This window comes from Neofelis nebulosa, chromosome 12, assembly GCF_028018385.1.
Source record: "Neofelis nebulosa isolate mNeoNeb1 chromosome 12, mNeoNeb1.pri, whole genome shotgun sequence".
Taxonomy (NCBI): Eukaryota; Metazoa; Chordata; class Mammalia; order Carnivora; family Felidae; genus Neofelis; species Neofelis nebulosa.
The window spans coordinates 43,452,675-43,465,987 of NC_080793.1; the positions used below are offsets into that span (position 1 = coordinate 43,452,675).

Consider the following 13,313-nt stretch of genomic DNA (forward strand, 5'->3'; position numbering starts at 1 on the left):
AAATGCAAGGTGTTTCTAAGAGTTTGCAGTCTCTCTGCCCAACAATCTAACAGTGGGCTGCCTTAAAGATGATGATGACAATGTTTGACAGATTTCAATTTCTTCTCATCTTTACATGTGAAACTGCAGGTATCTGAATCATCCCTTAAAAATGTCTATTGTCAACTGTTTCCAAATTTTTTTTTTTTTTTAAATTTTATTTATTTTTGGGACAGAGAGAGACAGAGCATGAACGGGGGAGGGGCAGAGAGAGAGGGAGACACAGAATCCGAAACAGGCTCCAGGCTCCGAGCTATCAGCCCAGAGCCTGACGCGGGGCTCGAACTCACGGACCGCGAGATCGTGACCTGGCTGAAGTCGGACGCTTAACCGACTGCGCCACCCAGGCGCCCCAGCTGTTTCCAAAATTTAATGAACACTTTAGAGTTGAAGCTTAGCAAAAGCTTCCTTTACAAAATATCATATACTATTTTTTTTTTTTTTTTTACTGAATTTTTCTTCCACAAAGTATCAGAATCCTTTTGCTGAGCTTTTTGGGTCTTTCCAAAATTGTACCTAAGATTTTATATCTGTAAACAGAAACCCAGAGTCCCCCTTGTTAAATATATCCCTGACTATTTTGTGTGTGAAAAACATCCTCTTGAAATGATTCAATTTCCTAGTTTAGTAGTTATCATTCCAGATATAATTATGTATTAGCCAAGGATTTGAATCTTCTCACTTGTAATTATGTGGTCTCGTTAGGAAACTGGATGTGCAAAGGAAATCAGTGATTAAACTTTCATTCAGCATAGTTTCTTCATCAGTCCTTGGAACAGGTGTCAGGATTATTCTCTGTTGGTATTTTGCTTAGTACCTGGACTATTAATCAGTTTGTATGAGAAGTTGGGATGATATATTGTCTCTGACTTAAATCCTTTATATTTTGTGGGTTGTCATGGCATTTAATGTAATAGATAGCTCCCTTTGGGTCATTAAAAGCAAGAAGGTCAGGCTTTCCTTTTTTCCTGACACAGCAGAGCTCTGATTAAGTGTAAAGGCACAAGGTGATTTCTTCCATCGTGAAATCTCCTATAGGATGAATGTAATATAAGCAATTATTTCAAATGGAAACAGCAACCTCAATAAGCCACTTGTGAGTTTATTTCACATTAGCACATGTTAATAAAACTATTAAAGTTTTCTCAGGCCAACAGTAATTGTACTCTATCTTATGTAAAGGCAGAAATATATTTTTGGTAGAGGGAGAGGGAGTTATTTGAACCCAAAGTAATGATTTTGTAGATACTATAAAGTCACTTAATCAGAATAAAACACTACAATACTACACAGTACTGTGCATGCCCCTGTGATCCTCTTACTCAGCTACTCTGCAAGTTTACCATTAATTTCAAAATCTAATTCATAGTCATCCACTTTCTTTTAAAAAATGTTAAAGTCTTTTGTTTCCTCCTCAAAATTTCACTTATATTCCACTAGTCATTTCTCTGTTCCTTTGGACTATCCTCTCTTCCCCTCTCCCCCTACCTCCTTCCATCCTTCTCATCTTTGTTTAGATGATTCATGTTAAAAATAAAAAATATAGCAAATTTGTTAAGAGCCTATGTCACAATATTCTTTAAAAGTCTGCAAGAGCATAGGGCTAAGCTGACGAAAAAATATTCTTTCTCAGTAGAGATACTTTTAAAGTAAAAAGATTGATTATGTAATCATTGCTATCTGGATGCAAGAAAAAAGAATATGTAGCTAAAGAGCATTAGAATGCCTGATTAACAGCTATTGAGTGGCTTATTAATTTTAAAAGAGGCCATACTATTGTGAAAGTTCATTAGAAATTTCTTCAACATTTTATCAGGGTTGTAAATTTCTTCCTAGTAGAAGGGCAATGGTTTCTCTGCTGAAGGAAATTCTGTTCCCAACAAGATTTGGGACAGTTTTTCTCTGTCAACTACGACAGATAGAAAAGATTTTTTCAAAGAGATAATTAGATGAAACTTTATATTTATATCTCATATGTTTTTTTAAACCAGTTTTATTGAAGTGTTATTTAAATATAAAAACTGCACATATTTAAAGTGTACTTTTTTTTGTATGTTTTGACACATGTGTACACTCATGAAACGATCATCACAGTCGAGTTATAAACATATCAATCACCCTCAAAAGTTTTCTTGCATGTCCTTTTAATTTCTCCTTTCTGTTCCCTCTCCCCATCACCAGGCAAACACTTAACAGCTATCTGTAACTATAATTAATCTGAATTTTTTCCCTAGAATTTTATATAAATGGAATAATAGAGTTTATACTCTTTTTTAGGGTGGGAGAATCTGGCATATTTCATGTAGCATAATTATTTTGTGAATCATTACTATGTTACTTACATAAAACAATAATTCATTCCTTTCTAATACAGAGTAGAATTCTCCTATACGGATATAACACTATTTATTCATTCACTTATTGAGGGACATCTAAGTAATTTCCAACCATTGACTAAAACCGAAAAGCTGCTCTGAATAGATGTATATAAATCTTTGTATGGACATATGCTTTCTTTCTTATGAATAAAGACCTAGAAGTCAAATGACTAGATTTTGTTATCGGTATATGTTAAAATTCTTAAGAAACTTCATGGGGCACCTGGGTGGCTCTGTCGGTTGAGTGTTCAACTTCAGCTCAGGTCATTTTCTCACCATTCAGTTTGTGACTTTGAGCCCTGCATTGGGTTCACTGCTGTCAGTGCAGAGCCAGCTCTGGAGCTTCTGTCTCCCTCTCTCTCTGCTCCTCCCCTGCTCATGCTCTCTCCCCCTATCTCTCAAAAATAAATAAACATTAAAAAAAGAAAACATATGTTAAAAAATTCTTGAGAAACTTCAAACTATTTTCCACTGGTTGCCAAATGCTGAAGGGTGAGGGAAATAGGAGAGATTGGTAAAAGAGTATAAACTTCCAGTTATAAGATGAGTAAGATCTGCAGATGTAATCTATAGCATGGTGATTATACCTGATAACACTGTATTATGTAAATGAAATTTGATAAGAAAGTAGAACTTAAATGTTCTCACTGACCCCTCCCCCCACCAAATAAATATGTGAGGTGGCAGTTGGTGTTACCCAAGGAAATCCTTTCACAATGTATATGCATATCAAATCAATACACTGTACACCTTAAAGTTACACAATGCTTATGTCAGTTATATTTAAAAACATCTGGGAGGGAAAATTTTGGCTTAACACTTAGAAAATAATCAATGCAACCATATTAACTATACTAACAAACTAAAGAAAAATCATTATCATTTTAGTAGATACAGAATAAGCATTTGACAAAATCCAACATCTATTCTTTTTTTTAATTTTTTAAATGTTTTTTTAATTTATTTTTGAGATAGAGAGAGACAGAGCATGAGCAGGGGAGGGGCAGAGAGAGAGAGGGAGGCACAGAATCTGAAGCAGGCTTCAGGCTCTGAGCTGTCAGCACAGAGCCCGATGCGGGGCTGGAACTCATGGACTGTGAGATCATGACCTGAGCTGAAGTCAGATGCTTAACTGACTGAGCCACCCAGGTTCCCCCAACATCAATTCTTGATTTTAAAAAATACCTTGAACAAACTATGAATAAATCGTAACTTCATCAACTGATAACAGGACACTACAAACAGCTATAGCTAATATCATTCTTAATGGTGAAAGATACTTTCCTCCTAAGGTCATAAAAAAATAAGGATGTTAGCTCCCATAATTGCTATTCAGCATTGTAATGTAAGTCCTAGCCGGCTCAATAAAGCAAGAAATGAAAGGCATCCAGATTGAAAAAGAAGAGGTAAACTGCTTTTAAGTACAGATAATATGATTTTCTATGTGGAAAATCCATTGGAATCCACACAAAAAGTACTAGGACTGATTGATGTTTGTGTTTAACATAGTTGCAGAATACAAGAACTACAGACAAACATTAACTGTAATTCCATATTTTGGCAACAAAGCATTAGGCATTTGAAATCTACAAAAAGCTTCAATACCATTTACAATAGCATAAAATTATATTGAATACATGGAGATAAATCTTGCACAAAATACGTGCAAGGCCTATATACTGAATACTACTAAACATTGCTGACAGAAATTGAAGAAGACTTAAATAAATGTAGAAATATACTGTGTTTGTGAGTTGGGAAACTCATTATTGTTAAGGTATAAATTTCCTCCAAAGTAGTTTATACATTTAATACCACCACAACTTCAGTAGGATTTTTTTTACAGAAATTACAAACTGATTCCAAAATTCATGTGGAAATGAAAAGAACCTAGAATGGCCTCTGTCCCCCCAAAACTTTTATTTATTTATTTATTTATTTATTTATTTATTTATTTATTATTAAGTTTATTTATGTATTTTGAGAGAGAGAGAGAGAGTACAAGCAGAGGAAGGGCAGAGAGAGAGAGAGACAGAATCCCAAGCAGGCTCCCCACCATCAGCACAGAGCCCGATGCAGGCTCATATTGCAAAATGATTACCACCATACTGTTAGCTAATACTTCCATCACATCACATACTTAACATTTTGTTTTTGTAGTAAGAACATTAAATATCTGCTCTCTTAGCAACTTTCAAGTGTATGATACCATATTATAAACATATACCATTACTAATCATAATCACAATGCTATGCATTAGATCTTCAGAGCTTATTCATCTTCTAACTGAAAGTTTATACTTTTTAACCAACATCCCATTATGTTCCTAACCTCCAGTCTCTGGTAACTATCATGCTATTCTCTGGTTTGATGATTTTGGCTTTTTAGAGTCTAAATATAAGTTATGTCATACAGTGTTTATCTTTATCTTACTTATTTCACTTAGCTTAATGCCCTCAAGGTCAGGTCCATTCATGGTGTAGCAAATGACAAGATTTCTTCTTTCTCATGACTGAAATGTGTGTGTGTGTGTGTGTGTGTGTGTGTGTGTGTGTGTGTGTATTTATAAAACATCTTTTTGCAATCATCCTTTGATAGACATTTAGGTTGTTTTTACTACTTGGTTACTGTGAATAATGCTACAATGAACATGGGAGTGCAGATATTTCTCTTTTTTATAGTTTTATTTTATTTTATTTGAGAGAGAAAAAGAGAGAGAGCATGTGCAGGAGAGGAGCAGTGAGAGAGGGAGAGAGAGAATCTCCAGCAGGTTCTGCACTGTCAGCATGGAGCCTGATGCAGGGCTCCATCACACAAACCGTGAGATCTTGACCTGAGCGGAAATCAAGCCTCATAACTTCAAACACAGTTTTTCTATTTAAATTTTCTTTTTCCTGCTTTCCTCTCTCTTTTGCTATTCTCTTTGATATACTCCATGTTACTTTGGGTCAGTCTCCCAGGTGGGTCCTAGTAGATTTCCTATCAATCTGAAAAGCAGATCTATGTATCGGAGGTTTTAGTTGAAAGTATTGGAAAATGACTCTGGCTCTCTTAAGCAGAAAAATAATTTAGCAGTAGATGCAAACCTCACAAAAATAGCTTCTGGAAAGGAACAAGAAAGCTTAGGAGGCTAGGTGCTGGGTAAATAAACAAGGTCACACTGCAGGAAAGCCTAGTGTTTTAGCCACCACTGGCACGAGTCTGACCTTAAAATGCACACACACACACACACACACACACATTTTTTTTTTTAATCTTTGTGTCATTCTCTCAAACATCCAAGCTTAGGTCATATTGGTTGAGTGAGATCACATCTAAGCCCCTCTCATTCCCCCAGGTAGTAGGGGAAATGTTTCTTTTCTCCAAGATTATCTTTATGTTAATAATACAACATGCAATAATAATGCAATAATTCAAGCTCCATCCTGCTTTCCTAGTAAAAGTCAGAGAGCTCATGGGAAGAGAAGTGTGTTGGTTTTTGGACAGCCAAAAAGAAAAAACATTACCCTGTCTCTCTTGTATTTTATCCCTCAGTTCCTGATTTTGGGATAATATGGAATGTAGTGGTTAGAGGAAAGCAAGCATTAGAAATAGAAAAGAGAAATGGTTGACATGGACTTATACCTGGAAAAAAGCAAATTGATAGGCAAACAACATACAGACCATTTATTTATATCAGAAAAAACACGGCCTATTCAATCAAGAAGTCAGTCTCCCTTTTAGCTTTTGGGCCACCTGCCAGCCACTCACTGCCTCTGACTCCGGTTCTTCTCAGTCGCCAGGTGGGAATGAAAACGTCTGTCTCCCAGGTTTGTCATGAAGATGAATGAGAAGATATGTGGAAAGCACTCAGCATGGCACACTGATTTACAGTGGCTACTTGCCAAATACTTGTTAGTTTCCTATCCTTCTCTCTAGAAAACTATCTAACTCCTGAAAAACTCCACCATCACTACCTCTGTAACTGGGGCTACAAATCTCAAATACACTGACTGCATCCATCAGGAAGTGTAATTGCTGTGAAACTCATGCTATGTGTGGCCCTGTTATTGATGGTGGTCATGTACAGAGACATCAAGTTTCTTCTTGAAATCGAACTCGTAATGAGATTACGAAGCCCCTTCATTTCTTGTTTCACATTCCTTGTACAGTGTTTCCTTACACCAAAGAGAACTTGATTCTTCCTTTTTTTAATGTTTATTTATTTGAGGGGGGGAGGAGGGGCAGAGAGAGAGGAGGACAGAGGACCCAAAGTGGGATCTGGCCAACAGCAGTGAGCCTGGTGCAGGGCTCAAACTCACAAACTGGGATATCCTGACTTGAGCCGAAGTCAGAGGCTTAACCACTGAACCACCCAGGTGCTCCCCCACTCTTTTATTAATGTTTATCTTGATTCCTCCTTTCTTACGATTGTTATATACTAGTCTTTCATCATGGTTTCTCTTTATTCTTAGGGAGTCTCCTTAGTAATGAAAACAATAAAGCTGTATTAGATAAAAGAGTGATGAAGATCATGTGTATATTGAATATTAAGTTCTTAAATATTTGAAGGAAAAATATTGATCATTGAAGGGGATCTCTCAATTTATGCAACTCGTGGAAGAATATTTCTTCCAAAATAGACTAATTGTTTGAAATTAAAAGAGAAATAAGTGTAATAAATTAAAAGTTGTGGAGAAATAATGAAACATGTCAAAACTATGTTTTGTTCTAGGAGAGTAGTTCTTAAAGAGTAGTATGTCTAAGTGTAATCTGGGGCACTGTCATCTGCAGAATTCCCAATATCACTCCAAAAATGGGGAATTATTAATTCTGGGAAAGAGCCCAAGGATCCACATTATTAAACACACTCCTTGGTGATTTTGATGAGCTAGTTGCTAGGCTAGAGGGATTTTTTTCTACCCCTTTTGAGAGACTTTTTGAAGAGAAAATTTTAACTACCGGGGATTTTGCAAAACTAGCAGTAAGTGATGACCCCTCAGTGGTTGTAAAGCAGGATCTCAAACCGGTGGCTGAGGACCAAAACCAGTTCACAGATGTGTTCTGTCTGACAAAAATCACGTTTAGAATGTTGCTTGGAATGTCCTTAAGCTCAGTTTGCTTTCTTCAGCTCACTTTTGTCTGGATCATGGGCTTCTGGTTATAGCTCACATTTAAGCGATACAACTGACCCTTAGACATTTGTTTATGAGCTCTGAGAACTTAAAGGATTGTTCTACAAAGCATAAACTCAGAGTGAGGTATTTGGGAACTTCCAGCACATGATTAAATTTGGTTTGTAAATTCTAATTTGACAAGGCTTGCGAAGCTAGGGTCAAATTTTTAAGAACTATTTTTGTATTCAAGTATAATATATTCTGAAGTGAAGGCATATTGGGTCCCTGCCCCTCTTCCATGAGGCACCAGTTCACTTCTCTGTCCACTTGGCCAGATGGTGAGCAATACCTGGGCAGGAACTGAATCTTTGGACTTGCCTTGTGCTCGGAGCAAGCACATTATACAGAATGCAATAGATGCTTAAACGTTTGTTGAAACGCAAAGGTGGAAAAGAAGGGAGAGTGGAAGGAAGGATGGGAAGAAGGAAGGTAAAGAAGAAGACAATGGAGAAAAGAAGAAAAGGAGGAAAGAAGGGGAAAAAACAGGAAAGAAAGGAAAAAGTACTGAGACAAGTGTCATTTGTAGAAAATTTAGAAATGTGACTAATTGGATCCCTCATTTAAGGAAAATACCAACAGGAATATGGACTACTTTAATTCTCAAAGTTTATAGAACATAGTCAAATTCAGAATTAGGCATCTTTGAGCCAAGATAGAAATGAAGAGAATTGTTTGTGTTTTAGTATCAGGCACTGTATTCTCAGATATTGACAGAATTACCCTAAATTTTGCTTTTGTCACCCATGGGGCTTCCTGCCAGGTTTCTGAAGTAAAAATATTAAATGAGTATCTTGGAAGATTATTTTAAGTTTGTAATTAGTTACAATGTAGCTAAACATACCAAATGAGCATCAAAAAAATGCCAGTGTGCTATTTATATTTTAATCTAATCATCATCTTTGTCACAATCTATCATCACAGTCTTCTCCTTGTGTCTATATTTTTCCCATTGGAAAAACATGGCTTTAAAGAGAGAGAGAGAAATGTCATCTGTTGCTTTCAGAAAATTAAATTCATTTAAAATTGAGTACTCAGAAATCCTGTTATTTTGTTTGTTGACTTTTGGTATCTTCTTTCCAAAATAAAACCTACTCAGAGCTTGGTTATTTAAAATCAAGTGAGTTGGAAATCTATAAAGTTGTTTAGACACCATGCCAAGTAAGCTGGGTGAGAGAGTGGTGTATTAGAAATTACAGGTGTATCATGGGGTTATGTACTCATCCAGATCCTACTGTGATCCTAATGACCTCTGGTATGTCACTTCATTTCCCTGAGACTCAGATTTCCATATATATATTGAGCACATCTCTCAAACTCAATTTATAAGAATTTGGAATTGACAGTACAGCACTATCAATTAACTGCATTTAAGCTCCATTTTTCAAAGCCTCTATGTCTTTAGACAATAACTTCCACTCTCTGATTCTTATTTCAATCACCTTGAAGTGGGTGTTATTACATTACTTTGCATGTTTTTTTGACAAAATTAAATGTGAAACCATATATGAAACAACAATAGGCACATAGATTTTTTTGATGACCCCTGCCTGCTGGGAAATAATCTGTGACTTGTACATCTGACTAAATGAAGAAGAAGGAAAAAAGGAATTTGGAAGCAATCATTTTGTAAATAAAAATGGTAGCACCTTCTCTTTTCCAATATCACCGATAAAAGGAACATATTTGAAACTTCTAAGGCAGAAAGCCTCATTACTTTGATTGTTGGTAACCTACTTATTCCTATATTCTTGATGTTTGTGTGGGAAAATGAGTAACCTAGATACACAGCTTGCAAAATGCACCAAGCAGTCATTTAACAAATGCACTGAGCTCAGAGTGCTGAATGCTCTTCCAGTTCTGTCAGCTACCCAGAGGGCTGTGCAGCATGCCTCTATGGGGAAGATGAAGCACATCCCTGAGATAAAGTTTAAAGAGCAACATATCAACAAGTACAAATCAATAGTTTATAAAATGAGTGCCTAAGTGCTGAGGGGATCCTTTGGAAAGCTTTCTTCAAAGCAATAAGATAAACTAAAAGGGTAGTGGTAGTGTGCATAAAGAAAAAGAAGACCAAAATTCAATTTCAGAGCACTTAAGGCCAGACCAAGAAACAAGAAAATAGTGTTTGTGAGTGTTTGAATTTCTTCATGCACTTGTTTTAAATTCATGCACAACAGGATTTTATCAGTAAGTTCTGTATACCATGCCCCTATCTAGAACCTCTTTGAACATTGTCAACAATTCATGAATACAGTATTGAGGTATAATTTATGTGCAGTAAAAAGCCCTCATTCAAAATTCAGTTTCAAAGAATGCAAGTTTCAGGGCACCTGGGTGGCTCAGTCAGTTGAGCGACTCTTGGTGTCTGCCCAGGTCATGATCCCAGAATCCTGGGATTGAGCTCGACTCAGGCTCCATGCTAAACATGGAGCCTGCTTGTGATTCTCTCTCTCTCCCTCTGTTCTTCTCCCCTACTTCTCTCTCTCTCTCTCGCTCTTTCTCTCTCTCTCTCTCTCAAGAAAAAAAAATATGTTTCTTAAAAATAAGGATAACATTTATTTTTTTATTTTTTTATTTAAAAAAAATTAATGTTTTTATTTATTTTTGAGAGAGGGAGAAGACAGAGTGAGTGAGGGAGGGGCAGAGAGAAAGAGAGAGAGAGAGAGAAAGAGACAGAATCCAAAGCAAGCTCCAGGCTCTGAGCTGTCAGCACAGAGCCAGACTGAGGGCTGGAACTCACAAGCCATGAGATCATGACCTGCTGAAGTCAGATGCCCAACCAACTGAGCCACCCAGGTGTCCCGCATTTATTTTTTAAAAAGGCTTGGTCTGAGACAAGTCATCTCAGTAATAAGCAGAGGCTCAAAAAATGTAAGATGAGAAAATAGAAGAAAATTATAATGTTTGGAAACCATACTGATTTTAGTAAAAATCACTTAATTTCCAAGAGTATTATTTAAAGCATTATCTGTACCTTTTGTTTTTGTTTTCCTATTTGATAGCATATTTGAAAGAGAGAAAAGTAAAAAAAAATTATTTTAAGTCTTTTTTTTCTTCATTCTGAGCATTGGTATTAGAATAAGGTTTTAAACCAATGTCATGGAATTAGTATTTCTTACGAATACCCATGGACTTCTCTTTGAGAAAAATATATGCATTTAATTTTGTATATCTTTTTGAGGAAACAAATGGAATAGATAATACAAAAAGTGTGTGAAGCAACTTGTTGTACAACACCCCCACCTGTTAAAATATATATATATATATATATATATATATATATATATATATATCCATGAACTGTGATGTGGACAGCACAGGATTGATTGTATGTGAAGCCCAGTACACACATCTGGGAGGCACTGACTCTATGTTGGATGCTAGAAACATCAATGTACAAGTTGGTTGGATTTTTCTGAACCATTTTGAGAGTTAATTGGCTTATGGAGAAAAACTTAACAGTGATACAAAACCATCACATCCAGTAAACACTTTATGTGAGTGAACTGTGTGAATCAGTCATTTGATATTGTAGCTTTGTCTTTGACCTATAATGCTGTGCTCAGTGACAAACTTCAGAAAATCCCATGGTCTGTCATATATGAGTAGGATAAAAAATAAAGCCAATTCGTTTTATTTGGTCTAATGTTGCTTCCTTTCGTTGTTACAAATATATGCTAACAAATCAGAATAGAATAGATGACAGTCTTTTTTATGGGAAGAGAATGTGTCTTTCCATTTTGTATCCAGGCACCTAATCCCATACCTGGAACAACTGAGGTACTCAATTAAAATTTGTGGAATAAATAAGTGGGGTCATGGATAAGTCGGTTATCAACAGTCAGTGGAAAACCATCAGTACTGAAGGAAATACACAGAACCTGTCCCTTCAAAGAAGGGATCAATAGCATCCTCTTTGAATAATGAAATAAAGCTCATTTTAGAAAGCAAGTAGCTACATTGATTTACTTATATTTACTTTTTTGTCGTAAGTAGCAGAACTGAAGTGTAAGAAGTCACACCAGGGCACAGATAGCTGCTTCTAAAGCAAGAGGCTTTCAAAATGTTTTCATTTAAAGTTAGTTTGGGAGCTTGGAGATTATGTTTATAAACACTTCCCTGTCATTAGGTCCACCAGCATATGACATCTTTCAGTATCCTACATGGCTTCCAAGAGACCAAAAAGGATTACCACTCATGAGAACATATTTGTTTTATAAGGGAATTGATTTGAATTTTTAGAGCATACATAACGCAGAAAAGAAGTAATAATGATTTTTGGCATGCATAGAAACATTTTGCATCCATAAGTTGACTAAGGTTTTAATTTAACAAATACCAGGGCTTAAATCAACAGATTAGAACATTTTAGCCTTGTGTGTGCATGTGTGTGTCTGGATGTGTTTGTTGTGGAGGTGGGGGTCTGGGTGGGTCAGTAATAGTGTCCGCATTCCTGTTCTGAATTGCAGAGTGATCGCTTAGTGTCCAGGTATACATTCCTCCTTTTAAGGATTTACTTTGAAATATTGCATTTTAGTCTGAAGTATGTACTTGACTTCAACCCGTTGCCTTCTTACCATTTCTGCTGAAATGGCACAATAGGATATCTCACTACTGTGCCTTTTAACGAAGTCTCCCCATTGCCTTCTGGGAATACTTGAAGCTCTAATCACAGGTGCATGAGGATATATCATTTTGTGGCTTGTTAAAATCAGCTTTTGCACCTGTGTCCATGAATCTGCAGCACATAATCATCCACATGAGTCCCGCTACAGACTTAGAATAGCCTCTCAACCATTTCTGTTGCACTATTTAGAAAATAATAATAATTCTGGTTTTGTATTTGCATAACTAAATATGGTTGCTGTAGCTAAAAAAAAAAAAAAACCTAATAGTTATTAAAGTCTATCCTGGAAAGCCCAATAAGCTAATCTGTTCACTGGTTTCCTTTCTGTTGAACAGAGTTATTTGTGTGGCAGGTACGAGTATAATAAGAGTTGTTGATTATGCATGTTTTTTTTTCCTCCTTGAATTGAAATCAAACATGCTTAAAAGTTTAAACACCATATTTAGTCATACAGACATTGATAGTTGAAACATTAGGTATGTAGTACACTGTCCCCAAATTCAGTCATGTAATTACTTCCCTGGGCTGTGGGCATTTCCTTTGTGTACAGATTCTGACTACAATACGTTCATGTTGGTTACTGTTTTATAGTCTGTGTCTCAACATGGATAAAGGTAGCTGTGGAATATGCAGTACCTCATATATGCCCCTTAAAGGTGTTTCTCACATGCTCTCCTACAGACGTGATGCACGTTTTTTACAGTGAATGTTGACACTGACCAGAGTGTCAGAACTCACAAAGGAAACTATCCTTGATCTAAACCAACATGTGGAATTTTCTTTAGCTGGTGATGAGTTTGGCCTTTTTGAATCTCTTTGCTCAGTTACCCTAAGCGTTCTATAGGTAGAGTCAGAAAATTATTCTGATTACCCCAAGTGGTCACCTACATGAAAGAGAAGGGGTACACACCAAAAATATGTGGGTTTTAATATCAATAATGTTTATTTATACCGACAGCTTAAATAGATCAATAAGAGGACCGTGCACTCTGCAAAAACACCTTCTGTAGCACATAAACTTCAGTCTTCTGGCTTTAATGTTTATCAGCATCTTGAGAGGCATTTATGGCCCTTCACATACTCTTTCATGATTCCATTATTGATTAACTAGT

At 36.2% G+C, this 13,313-nt stretch overlaps 1 protein-coding gene across 10 annotated transcripts in view; it reads left to right on the top strand.

Annotated features, from left to right (window-relative positions):
* Window positions 1–13,313, top strand: part of LINGO2 (leucine rich repeat and Ig domain containing 2) — a 1,171,177-nt gene that overhangs the window by 847,172 nt on the left and 310,692 nt on the right. The gene's annotated exons all lie outside the window — the stretch shown is intronic.